Genomic DNA, 21,805 nt, shown 5'->3' with positions numbered 1-21,805 from the left:
TTTTATTGTAAACAAATGGCATACATGTTGTTTCTCTGTCTGTACATGGCGTAAAGGCATACCATTTGTGTAATCATAAATTTACATAGGGTAATGTTGTTTGATTCATTCTGCCATTTTTTCCCTTCCCCCCCTCCCCCCCCACCCTTCCCCTCCATCTATACAGTCCTTCCTTCCTCCATTCCTGCCCCCCTCCCTAAACCCAACTCCAACCCCAACACTAACCCTTCCCACCCCCCATTATGTGTCATCATCCACTTATTAGCGATATCATTCTTCCTTTGGTTTTTTGAGATTGGCTTATCTCACTTAGCATGATATTCTCCAGTTTCATCCATTTGCCTGCAAATGCCATAATTTTATCGTTCTTTATGGCTGAGTAATATTCCATTGTATATATATACCACATTTTCTTTATCCATTCATCAATTGAAGGACATCTAGGTTGGTTCCACAATCTGGCTATTGTGAACTGAGCAGCTATGAACATTGATGTGGCTGTATCTCTGTAATATGCTGATTTTAAGTCCTTTGGGTATAGGCCAAGGAGTGGGATAGCTGGGTCAAATGGTGTTTCCATTCCAAGTTTTCTAAGGAATCTCCACACTGCTTTCCAGAGTGGCTGCACTAATTTGCAGCCCCACCAGCAATGTAAGAGTGTACCTTTCTCCCCACATCCTCGCCAACACCTGTTGTTGCTTGTTTTCTTGATAATTGCCATTCTAATTGGGGTGAGATGGAATCTTAGGGTGGTTTTGATTTGCATTTCTCTTATTACTAGAGATGTTGAACATTTTTCCATATGTTTGTTGATTGCTTGTATATCTTCTTCTGTGAAGTGTCTGTTCATTTCCTTAGCCCATTTGTCAGTTGGATTATTTACATTCTTTGTGTAGAGTTTTTTGAGTTCTTTATAGATTCTGGAGATTAGTGCTCTATCTGAAGTATGATTGGCAAAGATTTTCTCCCACTCTGTAGGCTCTTTCTTTGCATTGCTTTGCTGATGATATGATGGTATACTTAGAGGAACCAGGAATTCCACCAGAAAACTTTTAGATCTCATAAGTGAATTCAGTAAAGTAGCGGGATTTAAGATCAATGCACATAAATCTAAGGCATTTTTATATATAAGCGATGAATCTTCAGAAAGAGAAATTAGGAAAACTACCCCATTCACAATAGCTTCGAAAAAAATAAAGTATTTGGGAATCAATCTCACAAAAGAGGTGAAAGACCTCTACAATGAGAACTACAAAACACTAAAGAAAGAAATTCAAGAAAACCTTAGAAGATGGAAAGATCTCCCATGTTCTTGGATAGGAAGAATTAATATTGTCAAAATGGCCATACTACCAAAAGTGCTATACAGATTCAATGCAATTCCAATTAAAATCCCAATGATGTACCTTACAGAAATAGAGCAAGCAATTATGAAATTCATCTGGAAAAATAAAAAACCCAGAATAGCTAAAGCAATCCTTGGCAGAAAGAGTGAAGCAGGGGGTATCGCAATACCAGATCTTCAACTCTACTACAAAGCAATAGTAACAAAAACGGCATGGTATTGGTACCAAAATAGAAAGGTGGATCAATGGTACAGAATAGAGGACACAGACACAAACCCAAATAAATACAATTTTCTCATACTAGACAAAGGGGCCAAAAATATGCAATGGAGAAAAGATAGCCTCTTCAACAAATGGTGCTGGGAGAATTGGAAATCCATATGCAACAGAATGAAACTAAACCCATATCTCTCACCATGCACGTAACTAAACTCAAAATGGATCAAGGATCTCGGAATCAGACCAGAGACCTTGCATCTTATAGAAGAAAAAGTAGGTCCAGAGCTTCAACATGTCGGCTTAGGACCAGACTTCCTCAACAGGACTCCCATAGCACAAGAAATAAAAGCAAGAATTAATAACTGGGATAGATTCAAACTTAAAAGCTTTCTCTCAGCAAAGGGTAAACATCTTGAACCAATACATCTGCTCATTCAAAAACTTGACAAGCTCAGATAAAAGGATCTTAGTGTTGCAAGAACTGAAATAGACCACTGACACGAGATTGTCGTTAATCTGGCACATCATGCAGTTTGTTCTCAAATGCCCTGTGAAGCAAGTTATTTACAAGAAATCATCATTTGACAACTTTCAAGATCAGGAAACTTCCTTGTATATGGCCAACCTCTGATGTCCTGAACTCTTCCTTTACATGTTTTCCTTGTATATACCCATGATGCCACTAAGCAACTTTATTCTCCTCTCCCCAGGTCCTTTAAATATTGGAAGCTGGATCCCAGCTCCCTTTGATTTCTCAATCTTTAATGTTGACAAATTCTCTCCAAATTTCTGGCCCACTGTCATGTGCTGTCTATTAATAAAAGTTCCCAAATCAACCAAGGCCCTGGCGTGTTTGTCCTCCCATAAGGACATTCCCTTTAACATATGGCATACTGAGACATTGGAACTTGCAGGCAGTTTTGTCTCAAGGGTGGCATCTATTCCCCATGGATTCACTCTCTGTTCCCTCCCATGAAGGACTACAAAGTTAGTTCTCCCCATTCAGGCCCTCCGCCATAGATATTTTAAATCAAGGTGAGTGTCGTGTCATATTTTCTGTGGCTTGAATTTTGCCTCTCTTCCTCCCTGCACATATTTAACAAGACTAACCTTAGCATATACTCTGCATTCCTGGGAGACAGAGAAGGTATGTGTCAAACTCCTGAAGTACTAACATGCTATGGATTGAACAAGGGGAAGTCCTCAATAAAAGATCAAGAGAGAGCTTGGGTTGTATTTATGCTCTTTCTCCTGGTGCTTTTTGTGCAGAGAAAGGATGGGACTGAGCTGATACTGTGGCTTGTACACACTATTTACATGTGAGTATCAGTGAACATTCATAGGGTAATCCTCATACAATAAAGATGGTCTTTTCATTCTTCTCACCCCATCAATAACAGCAAATGTGTCATCTCCTGGCTTATTAATGTCCTGGCAAGGAATTATCATATCATGCATATCTTCTGAGAGATGTCTTCACATTTCTAATCCTCATCAAACCCAGTCCTCCCTGTGGGTGTTTCTGAGACACAGAATCCATTTTTTAAAAAGATTCCAAGATAGTCAAATTCAAGGTCTCACTGGGAACCTGTGATAGAGCAGAAAGCCTGGGTGCAGGTGTTGAGTCAAAGCCCTTCCAGTGCAGGATAGATTTTCCATAGAGACCCTCACAAATCTGCAGTTCCTCCTGAAAGCATTCAGTGAAGTGCTGGCCCTGTTCATGGACAAAGTGCACTCACACTACAGTGTTTTGGAGTCTGTGTCATGGGCCATAGACCTCTTTGTGTCTGACTGGTAAAGTTAATGCTTAAGTTTAAAATTATTTCATAATAATTCTTTGCAAAATATAATGAATAAAAGTTGTTAATCTTTAACAGGTCAGAATTCAGAACAGTAGGCCCACCTTAACTTTGGAGTGAGGCAGACATTGGGCCCATGTTCCCACCACACACCAGTTGTGGATTCTTGGGCAGGTTTAGGGTCCTCGCTGAGTTTCAATGTCTCAGCTCAAACAAAAAGATACCACCATGAAAGGATCTGTGGAGGATGTAATGGTCTACAATGTATAGAGTACTCACTTGGCACTCACTGGACATTGTGCACAACAGACGCAAGTAAATGAAGATTTCAATATAACCTGGTGAATTTCTGTGAATCTAAGAAAAAAAAAACTTTATATCATTGTATCTAAGCAGCACTGGGTTCAGGAAATATGATGTTTTCATTTCAAAATGGTACCAAATAAAGAACTGGGGAACAACATTTCTCATGGCTAATTTCTCAATAATACACTGAGACATAGTGAAACACATCAGAGTTTTGTTTTTCCTCCAAACTGGTTTACTGAGGAAAGAATACTCTGAATTCCAAAGGTTTATTTCTTATGAAAATGTTAACACTATCTTAAATTGGTAAACAGGAGAATTGAACTTTGTCTCTACTTATTCCATGAAGCTGCCATTCCTTAAAGTCCTTGTTCAACAAGTGGACATTTCTGGAATTTGTGAAGACGAGAAGTGTTCTATTGGCCCAGATACTGAGGAAGGGGCTTGTCATGCACACTGGTGTTGGCATTTTACATGAGAAGAGAAATCTGAGACTAGATGCATAGTGGGAACTATAAACTCAGATGGGGAAAAAAGCATCAATGTTGCCAAGGGATGTATGGAGGAAAGTGAACTAGGTTGTTTAATTGGAGGAAAGTCATCTCAGAGGAAACAGAGAATTTGAGCTGGGACCCAGGAAACATAAGGCCATTAAGTAACTGGGTAAAGGACTTGCTACTACATGTGCCTGTCCAGAGAAGAGTGGAGGGTAGACTCAATACATATAATTCACCAGAACATTGTTGGAGAGATTAAAAAAAAAACATTTAAAGACAGATGCTGATAGACACTTGCTGTACAGACAGTCTGACAGGCTGTGGTGGTGAGTGTGAGGTGTTAATGATCCCGTCTGCCCTAACTCCCTTCTATATGCATATCTATGGCCTGCACAGTGAAGACCAAATTCAAAGAGATCAAGACAGGTAGTAGGAAGAAGGCAAAGCTGGAGATTTTCAGTCCTCTTAATCTGCTCTAAAAGAAAATTGATCTCCTGGACCTGCAAACACATCTATCAACTTAGTAGAGAATTTGGAGGCTACTTGGGAGACCAGTTGGATTATGATAGGAGTACTCACTGCTTCCAGTTGGACTGACACTAAGCTCAACTGAAGGGAGGACAACACTTCTGAGATCATCTTGTGAGTCTGAAGAATCAGTATCACCAGAGGGTATATGATAACATTCATCTGGCAGGAGTTCATTCTCTTTCTTCTCCTGCCGTTCACTGTCAAGACTGGTGAGATTGGGAAAAAACAACAGATAATATCAAGATGGAATAGAATCATAGCATCCCAGATGATCATGGTCAGAACAGTATGGACCCCTCTTTAAAAAAAAAAAAAAAAAGGAAGGAAAGTGTTCTGCACTGATGTCCATAGCTTGGGTGTCATGGGCATGGGAATGAGAAAGAGAGAAAAAGAGCCACTAGTACCCAGTGCACTGGGCAGATCACAAGCTGATGAGGAAGGAGGTTTAAGTCCACGTGGAAGGAACAGTCACAAGAGGGAGTACACAATAAGAAGCATAGCAGTGGTCAACCTTGTGCATAACCACCTGCCCAGTGAATCAGTCTCAGCATTGTAGATTGCCAGAGACCTTACAAATGAACAAGTGACTTTTAATGGGAAAGAAGTCCCCAAGACTCCTTAGGTCCCCTTGGACAGACTCACTTTACAACTACCACAAAAAAATCAATTACCTGGCTAAAAGGGATACATCATCTTTGGTCATGTGAACAACATCACAGCAATCAGAAGCCTTTTTGAAACTTTGATTATGGAATCTGCAGCTAATTTTGACCTCACGATGTATATTTCATCATATTGTCTTTTGTTATTATCCCTGATCATTCATTGTTACCTGGAATCCAATGTCTCTTGCTATTCTTCATTTTTTAATTTTGATTCATTGTACACGAATGGGGTACAACTATTGTTTCTCTGGTTGTACACAAAGTAGAGTCGCACCATTTGTGTAATCATACATGTACACAGGGTAATGATGTTTGTATCATTCTTTTATTTTGCCTTCCTCCAACCCCTGGCCCACCCCTCATTTTCTTCTATACAATCCATTCTTGCCTCCCCTCCATCCCTTGTTATGTATCATCATCCCCTTATCAGAAAAAACATTCACTCTTTGGTTTTATGGAATTGGCTTATCTCACTTAGCATGATTTTCTCCAACTACATTCATTTACCTGCAAATGACATAATTTTATTATTCTTTATGGTTGAATAATATTCCATTGTGTATATATACCACAGTTTCTTTATCCATTCACCTATTGAAGGGCATCTAGGTTGGTTCCACAATCTGGCTATGGTGAATTGAGCAGCAATGAACATTGATGTGGCTGTATCTCTGTAGTATGCTGATTTTAAGTTGTTTGGGTATAGGCCAAGGAGTGGGATAGCTGGGTCAAATGGTGGTTCCATTTAAGCTTTTTGAGAAATCTCCACACTGTTTCCTGAGTGGCTGTACCAATTTGCAGCCCCACCAGCAATGTATGAGTGTACCTTTTCCCCCACATCCTTGCCAAAACATATTGTTGCTTGTATTCTTGATAATAGCCATTCTAATTGGGGTGAGATTAAATCTTAGGGTAGTTTTGATTTGCATTTCTCTTATTACTAGAGATGTTGAACATTTTTTCCTATATCTGTTGATTGCTTGTAGATCTTCTGTGAAGTGTCTGTTCATTTCCTTAGCCCATTTATTGATTGGGTTATTTGTATTCTTGGTGTAAAGTTTTTTGAGTTCTTTATAGATTCTGGAGATTAGTGCTCTATCTGAAGTATGTGTGGCAAAGATTTCACCCACTCTGTAGGCTGTAACTTCACATTGTTGATTGTTTCCTTTGCTGAGGAAAAGTTTTGTAGCTTGAATCTGTCCCAATTATTGATTCTTACTTTTATTTCTTGTGTTTTGGGAGTCATGTTAAGGAAGTCTAGTTCTAAGCTGACATGATGAAGATTTTGACCCACTTTTTCTTCTATTATATGTAGGGTCTCTGGTCTAATTCCTAGGTCATTGATCCATTTTGAGTTGAGTTTTGTGCAGGGTGAATGATAGCGGTTTTTTTTTTATTTTGGTGCAGATGGATTTCCAGTTTTCCCAGCACCATTTGTTGAAGAGACTATCTTTTCTCCATTGTATGTTTTTGGCACCTTTGTTAGTATGAGAAAACTGTACTTATGTGGGTTTGTCTCTGTGTCCTCTATTCTGTGCCATTGATTCTGTGTGTCTATTTTGGTGTCAGTACCATGCCATTCTTCTTACTATTGCTCTGTGGTGTAGTTGAAGGTCTGGTATTGTGATACCCCTGCTTCACTCTTCCTGCTAAGTATTGCTTCATCTATTCTGGGTCTCTTATTCTTCCAAATGAATTTAAAGATTGCTTGCTCTATTTCTATGAAATATATAATTGGAATTTTAACTGGAATTGCACTGAATTTCTGTAGCACTTTTGGTAGTATGGCTATTTTGACAATATTAATTCTGTGTATCCAAGAACATGGGAGATCTTTCCATCTTCAAAGGTTTTCTTTAAATTTCTTTCTCTAGTATTCTGTAGTTATCATTGTAGAGGTCTTTCACCTCCTTTGTTAGGGTGATTCCCAAGTATTTTATTATTTTCTGGCTGTTGAGAATGGGGTAGTTTTTCTAATATCTCTTTCAGAGGGTTCATCAATTATGAATAAAAATGCATTAGATCTATGAGTGTTGATTTTATATCCTTCTAATTTACTGAATTCATTTATGAATTCTAGAAGTTTTCTGGTGGAATTTTCCAGCTCCTATAAATACAGAATCATGTCATCCACAAATAGAGATAGTTTGAGTTTTTTTTCCCTATTCATATCTCTTTAATTTCTTTGGTTTGTCTAATTGGTCTGGGTAGAGTTTCAAAGACAATGTTGAATAAAAGTGGTGAAAGAGGGCACCCCTGCCTTGTTCCAGTTTTTAGGGGGAATGCTTTCAGTTTTTCTCCATTTAGAATGATGTTGGCAGTAGACTTAGCATAGATAGCCTTTACAATGTTGAGGTATGTGCCTAGGGATCTATTTTTTCTAGTGTTTTGAGCATGAAGAGGTGCTGTATTTTATCAAATGCTTTTTCTTCATCTATTGAAATAATCATGTGATTCTTAACTTTAAGCCTGCTGATATTGTGAATTACATTTATTGATTTCTGGATGCTGAACCAACCTTGCATCACTGGGATGAAACCCATTTAATCTTGGTGCATCATCTTTTTAATATGTTTTTTATGTGATTTGCTAAAATTTTGATAAGAATTTTTGCATCTATGTTCATTAGGAATATTGGTCTGAAGTTTTCTTTCCTCGATGTGTCTCTGTCTGGTTTAGGTATCAGGGTGATATTAGCTTCATAGAACGAGTTTGGAAGGGTTCCCTCTTCTATTTCATGGAATACTTTGAGGAATATTGGAATGAGTTCCTCTTTGAAGGTCTTGTAGAACTTGGCTGAGAATTCATCTGGTCCCAGACTTTTCTTTGTTGGTAGGCTTTTGATGACCTCTTCTATTTCATTGCTTGAAATTGATTTATTTAAGTTGTGTATGTCCTCCTGTTTCCATTTAGGTAATTCATATGTCTCTAGAAACTTGTTGATGTCTTGGAGGTTTTCTGTTACGTTGGAGTATAGATTTTCGAAATACCTTGTAATTGTGTTTTGTATTTCAATAGTGTTTATCATGATATTTCCTTTTTTATCATAAATTTTAATAATTTGAATTTTCTCTCTCCTTCTGTGCATTAGTGGGTCTAAGGGTTTATCAATTTTGTTTATTTTTTTCAAAGAACCAATTTTTTGTTTTGTCAATTTTTTAAATTGTTTCCTCTGTTTCCATTTCATTGATTTCATCTCTGATTTTAATTATTTCCTAACTTCTACTACTTTTGATGTTGTTCTGTTCTTCTTTTTCTAGGGCTTTGAGTTGTAATGTTAGGTCATTTATTTGTTGACTTTTTCTTTTCTCATTGAATGTGCTCCGTGCAATGAATTTTTCTCTTAGTACTGCTTTCATAGTGTCCCAGAGATTTTAATATGTTGTATTGCTGTTCTCATTTACCTCTAAGAATTTTTTCATCTCCCCCCTGATGTCTTCTGTTATCCATGCATCATTCAATAGTGTATTATTTAGTCTCCAGGTGTTGGAGTAATTTCTGTTTTTATTTTATCACTGATTTCTAATTTCATTCCATTATTATCTGAGAGAATACAAGGTAGTATCTCTATTTTTTGTATTTGCTAAGTGTAGCTTTGCAGCATAACATATGGTCTATTTTAGAGAAGGATACATGTGCTGCTGAGAAGGAAGTATATTCGCTCACTGATGGATGGAATATTGTATATATTTGAAGCTGGTGATTTATTTTCTTGCTATTGAGTTTATTTTTGTTCCTGATATGTTTTAGATGTTAATCCTTTATCAGATATGTAGATGGTGAATATTTTCTTCCTTTCTGTATGTCATATCTTTACATTGTGAGTTGTTTTCTTAGCTGTGCTTTTGCTGTAATATTAAAAAAAAAAAAGTTGTTCCTTTGTCCTGAGGCTTTTACAGTATGTTTTCTTCTAGCCTAGTATTTTCATGATTTCAAGCCTTTAAGTTTTTAATCCATTTTTTATTTGATTTGTGTATACAATATGACCTAAAGGTCTAATTTTATTCTTTTGCTTGTAGATGTCCAGTTTTCTCAGCAGCATTTATTGACAAAATGATCCTGTCCCTACTATTTTTTAACTTCATGGAAAATCAGTTGCTATAAATGTGTATATTTTTATCTGCAGCCTTTTTTCCTTCCCATTCATCTATACATTTGTTTTTATTCTAGCAGCATGCTTTTTTGGTCACCGTGGTATAAATCCCACTTGACCATAGTAAATGGTCTTCTTAATGTTATGTTGAATTTAGTTTGCTGGTATTTTATTAGGGATATTTACATCTGATATAATGACTTATAGTTTTGTCTTCTTGTAGTGTCCTCATCTGGCTTTCTCTCAGATTATTACTGGTTTCATAAAATGCTGTGTTTCCACTGTCATTTTTATGGATAATTTTAATTTTCCTTTCAATTTTATTATTGACCCATTGGTTTCCATCATATTTTTAAATTTTCATATATTTAATTAAATTAAAATATGTTTAATTTTCATGTATTGAAACTTTCCAAAGTTATACCTGTTATATATTTCTAATTTTATAATTGTGGTTAGAATATTTACTTAATATGATTTCATTAACCTTATTTTTGTTATAACTTTCTTTATGATCAAACAGTTCATCTGTGCTAGAGAATGTTCTATGTACCCTTGAGAAGAATGTGAATTCTACTGCTGAGGGATAAAAAATGCTGTACAATATAAGTCTATTTGACCTATAGTACAATTTATTTTCTTAATTATTTATTTTTTTATGTGGGTTCCTCACTGTGTCTTCTATTCTGTACCATTGGACTGCCTGTCTATTTTGGTGCCAATACTATGCCATTTTTCTTACTATTGCTCTGTAGTATAGTTTATGGTCTGGTATTGTGATACCTACTGCTTTGCTATTCCCGCTCAACATTGTTTTGGCTATTGGAGTTCTCTTATTCTTCCAGATGAAGTTCATGATTGCTTTCTCTATTTCTATAGGGAATGTCATTGGGATTTTCATTGGAATTGCATTGAATCTGTATTGTGCCTTTGGTAGTATGACCATTTTGACAATATTGATTCTGTCTATCCAAGAACATGGGAGATCTTTCCATCTTCTAATGTTTTCTTCAACTTCTTTCTTTAGTGTTCTGTAGTTATCACTGCAGAGATCTTTCACCTCTTTTGTTAGATTTATTCCCAAGTATTTTATTTCATTTTTTGGAGTGGTTGTCCTAATTCCTCTTTCAGAGGATTCATCACTTATGAATAGAAATGCATTAGATTTATGTGTGTTGATTTTATATCATGCTAATTTGCTGAATTCATTTATTAGTTCTAGTAGTTTTCTACTGGAGTATTTAGAATCCTCTAATTATAGAATCATGTCAACAGCAAAGAGTGACAGCTTGAGTTCTTCTTTTCCCATCCCTTTAATTTCTTTGATCTAATTGGTCTGGTGGATGGTGTTGAATAGAAGTGATGAAAGAGGGCATCCCTCCCTTGTTCCAGTTTTTAGGGGGAAAGCTTTCCATTTTTCTTCATTTAGAATGATGTTGGCAGTTGACTTAGCATAGATAGCTTTTACAATGTTGAGGTATGTGTGTACTATCTCTAACTTTTTCTAGTGTTTTGAGAATGAAGGGGTGTTGTATTTTATCATATGCTTTCGCAGAATCTATTGAAATAATCATATGATTCTTAACTTTAAGTATATTGATGTGATGAATTACATTTATTGATTTCCGGATTTTGAACCAACCTTGCATCCCTGGGATAAACCCCACTTGATCATGGTGCACTATCTTTTTAATATGTTTTTGCATGTGATTTGCCTGTATTGTGTTAAGGATTTATGCATCTATGTTCATCAGGGATATTGGTCTAATTTTCTTTTCCTTGATGCATCTTTGCATGGTTTTGGTATTAGAGTGATAATATCTTCATTGGATGAGTTTGGAAAGATTCCCTCCTTTTCTTTTTCCTGGAATAGTTTGAGGAACATTGGTATTAGTTCTCCTTTAAAGGTCTTGTAGAATTCAACTGAGAATCCATCTGATCCTGGGCTTTTCTTGGTTGGCAGGCTTTCGATGACTTCTTCTATTTCATTGCCTGAAACTGATCTATTTAAATTGTGTATGTCCTCCTGATTCAGATTGGGAAGATCATATTTCTCTAGAAATTTGTTGATGTCTTCAATATTTTCTATTTGTTTGGCATATAGATTTTCAAAGTAGTTACTCCTTATGTTATGTATTTCAGTGGTGTCTGTTATGATATTTCCTTTTTTAGTAATTTGATTTTTCTCTCTCCTTCTCTTTGTTAGTGGGATAAGGGTTTATCTATTTTGTTTACTTTTTCAAAGAACCAACTTTTTGTTTTGTCAATATTTTGAATTGTTTTTTTTGCTTCAATTTCATCTCTGATTTTAATTATTCCCTGTCTTCTACTACTTATGGTGTTGTTCTGTTATTCATTTCATAGGGCTTTGAGATGTAATGTTAGGTCATTTACTTGTAGACTTTTTATTGTTTTCTTGAATGCACTCCATGCAATGAACTTTCCTCTTAGTACTGCTTTCAGAGTGTCTCAAAGATTTTGATATGTTGCATTGTTGTTCTAATTTACCTCTAGTAATTTTTTTTATTTCCTCCCTGATATCTTCTGTTATCATTGCATCATTCAATAGCATATTATTTAGTCTCCAGTTGTAGGAGTAGTTTCTGTTTGTTATTTTATTGATTATTTCTAATTGCATTCCATTATGGTCTAATAGGATACAATGAAGTATCTCTATTTTTTTGTATTTACTAATGGCTTTTTTGTGGCATAGCATATGGTGTATTTTAGAGAAGGATCCATGAACTGCTGAGAAGAATGTATATTCATTCAATGATGGATGAAATACTCTGTAAATGTCCATTAACTCTATATCATTGATTGTATTATTTAGTTCTATAGTTTATTTGTTCAGTTTTTGTTTTGAGGATCTACCAGTGGTGAGAGATGTGTGCTAAAGTTCCCCACTATTATTGTGTTTTGATCTATTTGATTCTTAAAATTGAGAATGGTTTGTTTGATATACATAGATGCTCCATTGTTTGGGGCATAAATATTTAAAATCTTTATGTCTTGCTGACTTATTCTTCCCTTAAGCAGTATGAAATGTTCTTCTTTATCCCTTCTGACCAACTTAGGTTTGAATTCCACTTTTTCTGATATGAGGGTGGAGACCCCTGCTTTTTTCTGAGTCCATGTGCATGGTAGGTTTTTTCCCATCCTTTCACTTTTAGTCTGTGGGTATCTTTTTCTATGAGATGAGTCTCTTGAAGGCAGCATATCTATCAGTCTATGTCTTTTGATTATTGAGTTTAGTCCATTAGCATTCAGTGTTATTATTGTGATATGGTTTGTATTCCTGGTCATTTTGGCTTATTTTTGGTTTTTAACTTGACTTGGTTTCTCCTTTGATTGGCTTTTCCTTTAGGGTAGTTCCTCCTTTTGCTGACTTGTATTGTTGTTTTTCACTTCCTCCTCGTGAAATATTTTGCTGAGAATGTTTTGTAGTACAGGCTTTCTATTTGAACTTCTTTTAACTTTTGTTTATCATGCAAAGATTTTATTTCATCATCAAATCTGAAGGTGAGTTTTGCTGAGTATAGAATTCTTGTTTGGCATCCATGTTCTTTCAGAGCTTGAAATATATTGTTCCAAGCCCTTCTTGCTTTTAGGATCTAGGTTGAGAAACCTGCTGATATCCATATTTTTTTCCCCTTATTAGTAGTCTGAGACTTTTCTCTTGAAACCTTTAAAATCCTCTCTTTATTTTGTATGTGAGTTATTTTCATTATAATGTGCCTTGGTGTGGATCTGTTGTAATTTTGTGCACCTGGTCTTTTCATATCTCATAATATTTGAAGTTTCCATTCATGATTTGTTACCATCTTCTCTGTTTGGTCAACTTTATTTTCAAGATTAAATATTTTGTCTTCATTGTCTGAGATTCTGTCTTTCACAAGGTCTATTTTGTTGATGATGCTTTCTATTGAGTTTTTAGTTTGGTTTATTGTTTCTTTCAAGTATTTTGCTTTTTGTCAGAATATCTCTTTATTGAAGTGTTCTTCTGCATTTGCTCTTTTAACTTTTTATTGGAGTGATCATGCATTGCCTGCATTTGCACTCTTATCTTTTGCTTCATGGAACACCTTAATTATGCAGATACTAAACTCTTTTTCTGTCATTTATACTGCCATGCTGTCTTTGGATTCTATCAAAATAGCATCTTGGTTTGTTGGGGACACTTTCTTCCTCTCTTTTTTCACTTTTCTGTATATTCCTCTCTAGCAGTGGAGATCTGAGTTTGAAGTTTCCCCCCTGTAGGCTTATTGTGACCCTGTAGTTTTCCAGTACCTCTCCTTTGAGGGGGAGACCATTATTAGCAACACTCAATACAAAGAAAATGCAGCCCTGAACCAGAGAGATCCTATAAAGATATTAACATTACTGTAATAAACAGGACGAGTTTGATTATCATTTACAGTATTTCTAGTGGTGAACAAAGAAGTTGGGAAGGGTGTATGATGTAAGTTAGTAAGTAGAGGTACCTGTCAAAGGGCCTCCAGTCTCTTGTAGGTGTCTCAGGAAGAGAGCTGCCCTTTCAGTGATGGTGACCACGCCCTCAGGAATAATTCAAAATGTCTGCACTAGACTCCAAAGAAGCTGAGGAGCCACAGCAAGGGTGAGCCAAGTCAGTAAGGTGGGGTGGGGGATGGGTAGGTGGGCGTAGCCTACAGTACATTTTAATAACAGTCTTTCCTGAATAATTTTCTCTCTGAATCATCAGTCCAATGCTGAAAGCCAGGTGTTGAAGATTCTCTATACTTAGTCTATTAAAATCAATATCTACCTCATTTCTATTACTATTTGCATTTTATATTTAGGTGCTCTGAAGTTGGGTGCATATATATTTGCAACTATTATACCCTCCTGGTGAACTGAACTCTTTATAACTGTTTACTGACCTTACTTTTTGCTTTTTACACTTTTTGACTGGAAGTCTATATTCTTGAATATAAGTATTATTAATTATTTTTTGGTATTAATTTGCATAGAATATCTTTTTGCTTCCATTCTCTTTCAGTGTATGTGTGCTATTACAAGGTTAAGTGAGTCTCTTACAGGAAGTATACAATTCTGTCTAGTTTTTATAATTCCTTTGAGGTCAGAATTAAAGACAAACAGTTAATGTAGAATAGGTGATTGAGTTGGATCAAGAAAATGGAGACAGATTTGAGTTCAGGAAGTTGGAAACCACACCTGGGAGATTGAAATGTTCATGTCTCCAGAGCTGTTTGATACCACCCCTCCCAAAAAGGTTGTTAAGGAAGCAAACCATGAGCAGAAAGTTAGTAATCAATGCCCCCTTGGCTGCCCCTCCTTTCCTGCCTTGCACTCCACCTTCGCCCTTTCAGTTCACCTGCTCACCACCCACCCCATCCCACTGACATCTCCTAGTCACTATGCAGGATGGGGTAAAATGAACAAGGGAGAAGAATGCAAAATAACTAATAAAAATTTAGTCTATAAAAGGGGTACAGCACTCTAACTTCTTGGGATACCAGAATATCAACCATGGTGTGGCTGAAGGTAATGCCGTGGGTGGTGAAGAGTTCTGCATCCTCAAATGTTGAAGTTTGAACATGAGAGAAGCACACTGAGACAAGCATATAGAGCAGGTTTTATTTAAAAGTAGTAACATAGACTTCTTTTGGGAGGGAGAAAGGGACCATGGGATTACAGGCACTGTGCCCAGCACTTTATGTCTTTTGATTGGAGAATTTAACACATTTTCATTCATGTGAAAGAATGGTGTGAATCTACATTGTGAACAATCATAGAAATGAAAAGTTGTACGCCATTTGAGTGCAATAAATCAAAATGCAGTCTGTAAAAATGAAAATAAATTAATAAAAAAGGGGAAAAAAGAAAAATTATTTACAGGTAAGGATTAATACTGCCATTTGATAATTTTTTTGGTTATTTTAGAAATACTTTGTTCCTTTCTTCTCTTGTTTTCATCCCATATGGTTAAGTGAATTTTCTCTAGTGATAGGATCTGGTTATTTACATTTTTTGTTGGTATATCTACTATAAAACTTTACATTGTGCTTATGATTAGGCGCACATAAAATGTCTTAAATCTGGTAATTTAAAATTCACAACTAACCCTAGGGTGCATAAAAAGTTTTACAATTTTACTCCATTATCCTTCCTACTTTTCAATATTTTTATCATGGTTTAATCCTTTTTATATTGTATGTTCCTTAATAAATTATTGCAGCTATTAAGAGATAATTTATACACAATGATTATAATATTAAATTATTCTGAATTTGACTATTCATTTACTAAAACCAGATAGTTTCATATATTTTATATTACTATTTTTTGTACTATTGTTTTGCTTTCTTTTCTTTTGTTTCCAGTAGCTCTCTTTCATATGTCTTATAAAGACATGTCTGGTGGTGCTGACCTACTGAAGTTCTGTTTGTCTTGGAGTCTACATCTCCTTACTCTGAAGAATAGCTCTTCTGAGAATACTTGGTTGACAAGTTTTCTGTGTCCCTCGGCACATTGAATACATCATCGAATTTTCTTCTGTCCTTTCAACTTTCTTCTTAGAAATCTACTGCTAGTCTTATTGGGACTCCCTTACATTTATTTGCTTCTGCCGTCTTTCTCTTTTCATTATCTCTTTCCTTTATCCTTTATTTTTGAAAATTTTATCACATCTTGATGTAATTGAATTGGGATCAAATCTGATTTTTAGACCTTTAGAATAAGACTAGTGAATGATCAGCATTCAGAAATGATGGTCCTCAATTGAGGTCTTGTTCAAATCCCGAAATTATATTAATGAGCACCATCAAGTCTTCTTTAAATGTAAAAGGCCTTGAGGTTCACCTGTGGGAATGCCTCCAGGTAACTTCTTTGTCCCAGAAATGGGAAAACAGGAAGATAGGGGTGAACCCAGATGGAAGTTATAGGAAGGCAAGAGCCTTTATTTTTGTTTTCAATGTGTGCCTTATATAGATTTTGGCACATAGTCTACCTAGAACCACATATAAACTCCTAAGCTAGCACCAAAATGATTTTTTTCTGCTATTCAGGTCCCTCCCACATGTGGGAGTTCTGTCTCTTCTTGCTTAAATAATCATGCTCTGTTTACTCTTCCCTTCTGTGATTCTGCATGAATTTTATTCTTCAAAATTTCTGGTAAATGGATGAAGTTGGAAAATACCATGCTAAGTGAAATAGGCCAAGCCCAAAAAACCAAAGGCTAAATGTTTTCTCTGATAAGTGCATGACAATATATAATGATGGGGGGTGGCAGGGGAAGAGAAGAATGAAGGAACTTTGGATGGTGTAAAGGAAAAAGGGGTGGGAAGGGGTGGGAATGGAAAAACAGTAGAATGAAACAGACAGTATTACCCTATATCTATGTTTGATTACATAAATGGTGTGAATATACATTGTGTACAACCAGAAAAATGAAAAGCTGAACCCCATTTGTGTACAATGAATCAAAATCAAAATGTGTCTGTAAAAATAAAAAATATTTTAATTAAAAACAAAAACATTTCTGAGACAAGAACCCAAGAAAATTGATGAAGTGGGGAATCTACTCTCATCTCAAAATTCTGGTTTCACTTTTACATTCTTGTACCTGAATATTTATGTTTCCTTCAGAATTTAAAAGTTTCCTAATATTATTTTTTAAATGTGCTTTCTACATTTTTTTCTACTTCTTTCACTCCTATAACTCCAAAATATTCTGTATTTATTCTGTTGAATATAATTTGTATACTGTCTTCCATCTTTTCCATTTTATTTTTTTTCTCCATAATATATATATTTTAATAACCTGTTTTTAAAATCACAGATTATTTTTTCCACTTAGCCAATTCTGCTGTCAATCCTCTTAATTCCTATTATATTTTCAGCACCAAAATTTTTAAAATAATTTTAATTTTTATTAAATATCTCCTTTGATTATTGTCAAGAGCTTGGTCCTTGTCCCTGATGCCAATCCAGTAATGAAGACACAGTTTTGAGAAAAAAGGAAAAACACAGTTTATTGCTGTGCTAGTAAAGGAGAAACACAGGGGACTCCTGTCCCAAAGACTATGATTCTGCCCATTTTGAGGAACAGGGGGTTTTTAAGAGGTGATTCAGAGAAAATGAGATTAGGGAAGAGAGATCAGGAAGGGGAAGATCAGGGAGAAGAAAACCAGGGAGGAGAAGTTTATGGAGAAGAAGATCAGGGAAAAGGTTTGGAAAAAGAAAAAAAATCTAAGTTTCAAAGCGACACAGGATATAGTCAAAGCACCAAAAGAACCCGTTACGTTTCCACACTGTCAATTTCTAGCTTCCATTTCTATGGAAAGTAGGTGGGGGCAGTAACCTAATGTCCTTGTTCTTTATCAGGTGAGGCTTGGACAGTTAAGGGAATTCAGCATCAGAGCAGTCCAGAGGTCCATTGTGGCGGATGGCAGGTGACTGGACAAGGCATATATAGGGCAGGGATCATGCTAAGACAATAATAAACAAGACAGCAAAGCAGTACTATTTTGTAAATAATTATTACACAAAAAAATTAGTATTTAGCCAGTCTCTGAAAGCCATGAGGACAGTAACTCATAATCTTATCAGTGAAAAAGAGATCAAGTTTATAAATGTAGGAGGTTAGGAAGATTTGTAGGTCTATGAAATCAAACTCAAATTAACTCAGGACAATTTTGAGACTCTTGTCATTATTATTAGGCATTCTCAAACAAGAATCCTTCTGTTACAGCCTCCAGTTTTACTTGCTTTTGGTAGGACTGACAAAAGTATACATCTTAAATTACATTAAATACCATTGTTTTTCCTTTTAAATGTTCATGTAGGACTGTACTCAGGCTCTACTATCCTGCCAGGTATTTAAGACCAAGTTGGTCAAAACTGACCTTTTTCATATGTACTCTTAAGAGTCAGATGATATTCCCAAGAGATCTCTCTTGAGGACAAGCTTGAAGTCTCCTTGGTCCTTTAACTTTCCTCGACCAGTGGTGCCACTTGCCAGGAGGGTCAGGGTCTTGTTGACCATACGTGGCTTCTCTTAGAATTATCAGTGACATTTCCATCTCCAATGACCCTCTTCTTTGCAGAATGTGCACTGCTCAACTTCCTGTTCTCTAGGGCCCACTCAATCTTGCTGATTAGCAGATCTGGTGACTCACCAGAGTTGCAGGACCCACAAAGGAGTCCCATCATGAGCTGAAGGCTAGCCTATTTTGGAGCCATTCTAACATGGAGTTAGGTGGGAGGCCAAGCCTTATCTCAGGAAAGGCAGAGCTCTTCACAACTTACACATTACACCTGAAACATGAATCAAAGAGAGGCTAAGAAAGCTTTTAACTTTCTTTTTGTGGAAATAGTGGGAGAATGCTTACAATATTTAATATCACCTTTAAACAAATCAGGGTCTTTTAATACCTTCCAAAAATACATTTAAATTCCAATTTCAGTGTGAAAAGTAACACAAAATTGTACATATGTTTGTATATAGCAGGTTATTTTATCCAGCTATAAAACCTCAAATATGCAAATAAATACTAACCAAATTTGTTATTTCCATACAAAACTGAGATGTTTGCTATTCCTAATTTTAGTTTGGAGAAAAACAGCTTGGTAAAGTGCTCTCCAAAGCTCTACATTTAACTCAGTTTTAACTTCTAAAGTACAATTTAGAATCCAGAGTGTATGGTAACAATAATCACAGGTCTGCACGGGTCAACAAAAATCAAAGGATAGCCTTAAATCACTTGTACATTTAGAAAACTGTTAATGATCAGAAATTGACTTAGTCAAAGCCATCAGATATAAGACCAGTCTTCAAATGACAGTGTGGCCCTTCTATGTCAGATACATATACAAAAGAGAACACTTATTAATTATCTTGCCAGTAAACTTACATAAACTTTCATTTTAAAAATTTTTATGGAACACTTAGACAAGGCTTACAGAAATCAAGTTCTCAGATGCATACTTACACCTAGTAACATATATTTAGGGTGTCAACTATTGTTATAATCTAAATAACAGTGTTTGTTTAACAAGTTACAAAGTAATCATTTATGACTTTAAAACAGGTACAAACCTTTAAGACTTAGTTTCCCCAAGTAATAAGCCAAAAATACAAGAAAATTATCTCAACAGGTAAGAGTAGATCATTGTTTCAGACTTTGCTTCATATCAGTATATTAAAGTTCAAATAATATTAACTGTGCTAATTATGGCTAATTTAGTCACAAACACACACTTTTTGAGATTTACCTCTCACAAATCTTCTACAACATGCTTAAACATTCATACTTCTTTACATCCTTATTTTTGTTCTTTTACACTTAAACTTTAAACCAAGAATATTACTTTACCAGATAAAATACTTTTTCACCCAGAAACATTTTTTTACCTTCTAATTTTCCATACTAAAATATATTTCCATACCTCTAAATTTCTTTTATCTTTTCTAATTTCAGACCATTTCTTAAATTCATATTCTGAAACAATTCTTATGAATGTGATCTGTGCATTTAATTTACACAACAAATTTTATCCCAGGAGAGGGTTAGATAATCCAGCATATACAAACAAACAAAACCAAAAACAAAACAAAACAAAATCACTGTACCTTAATCTTTTTCTCCAATATTGCATTCAAGGGATTGGAGCAGATGATATTTTTAAGCTCACCTGTTGGGAGGGCGGGAGGGGTCTCTGCCACAGGGAACCAGTATGGGGGTGGTTTGTTAGCCAAATCAAAGTAGAGGAAGAGGAGGGATTAAGAGGGGGAGAAGAATTGAAAAGGAGATGTTTGGGATTGCAGGAAGAGCAAAGATCAGGTTTAGTGTGCAAAAAAGAGAAAGCTTGAAGATAAAGAATCCCTTTCTGTCTGCCTGCTTGCTCACAGAAGTTGTATGCCATTATGTGACCATTTTGAATTGATTATCTAAAGGATAAGTTTTGGTGGTTTTAGGCCAGGGATCAGGTAAAGGGGCTTAAGATTGTCTAATAGACACCCCAGGGATGAATTTGCCAGAATGGAGGATCCAGATCCCATGGTGGAGACTGATACAGTAGAGTCAGTGTCCAAGGCATCCCAAAGTCACAGACTAGTTGACTGGAGATAAGAAGGCAGCACAGTGGTGGGAGTCGTCCCCCAATCATCAGTGTGTGCTGGGCAAAACCAAGAGAGTTGAGGACCTGATGTCAGAATTTTTGAGAGAGAGAGCAAAGAGGAGCCTCAAACTTGAGAGAGAATCTCCACCATGAAGATTGGGACCCATGCATCCAATAAGGTCAACTATAGGGACCAGCCATAACTGTAAAAGTCATGACTGGGGGAACCCTGACTTCTCAACTGACTTAAGGGTGCCAGATAATCAACAGTCGCATCTCAGGTCAGCAGAGGAGTGCTTAAGTTGACCTAGGCGAGAACTCACCAATCTGAAATCAGTGGTGGATGTGAAGGAGAGCGTCTGGGTGAATGGAAGATGAGACCAGTGTCTCGGAGTCTGGGCAGACAGATGGGATTCCACTTGCCTAAGTGGTGGTAGAAGAGTTCACCCAAGTCAAGGCAGCAATCAAAACACCCAGAAACCACTCCACATGAGGGAACTCATGCAGAGATTTTAAGCGGATAGGCAGAGTGTCTGCCCATAGGGTGAGAAAGAGAGAGAGAGAGCAAGAGCGAGAGTGAGAATGAGTGAGAGAAAGAAAGTGAGTGAGAGTGAGGAGGGAAGAGAGAGATAAAGAGAGAAAGAATGGTGGCGGAGTCATTCTTAAGTAGTGGAATTTCATGGGCTAATAACAACAGACCAATAACTGGCAAGGAGGTTTGGGGGCTAACAATCTGAACCAATGACTAACTAGGAAGTTTGCGGGCTAACAATCTGGGTTGTAAAATAGCTTAGGGGGAGGAATAATGGTGTCGGCAAAATAGCAGATCTGATGCCAATAGTTTTCTGCATTCTGTTGAATTGTTTATATCTTCTTGAAATTTCCTAAGCTTCTTTAAAACATTTATTTTGATCTTTTGTCATTCAGCTTATATATCACCATTTCTTTGTGACTGGTTGTTGCCAAAAGCTTGGTCCTTGTCCCTGATGCCAACCCAATAATGAGAACATGGTTTTAACAAAAAAAAAAAAAAATGAAAAAAATGAAAAAGAAGGTTTATTGCTTTGCTAGCAAAGGTGAAACACAGGGGACTCAGGTCCCAGAGACTTTGATTCTGCCCATCAGCAGAAACAGGGGGATTTTAAAGAGGTGACTCAAAGGCTGCATTCCTGAGTTTTCTGTTGGAGTTGTAATTCACTTGTTATTTTGGGAGCTAGTCATTTCTGAGATCTTCTGGTACCATCCC

Source organism: Sciurus carolinensis, chromosome X, assembly GCF_902686445.1.
Source record: "Sciurus carolinensis chromosome X, mSciCar1.2, whole genome shotgun sequence".
NCBI lineage: Eukaryota > Metazoa > Chordata > Mammalia > Rodentia > Sciuridae > Sciurus > Sciurus carolinensis.
This window is presented reverse-complemented; position numbering follows the sequence as displayed.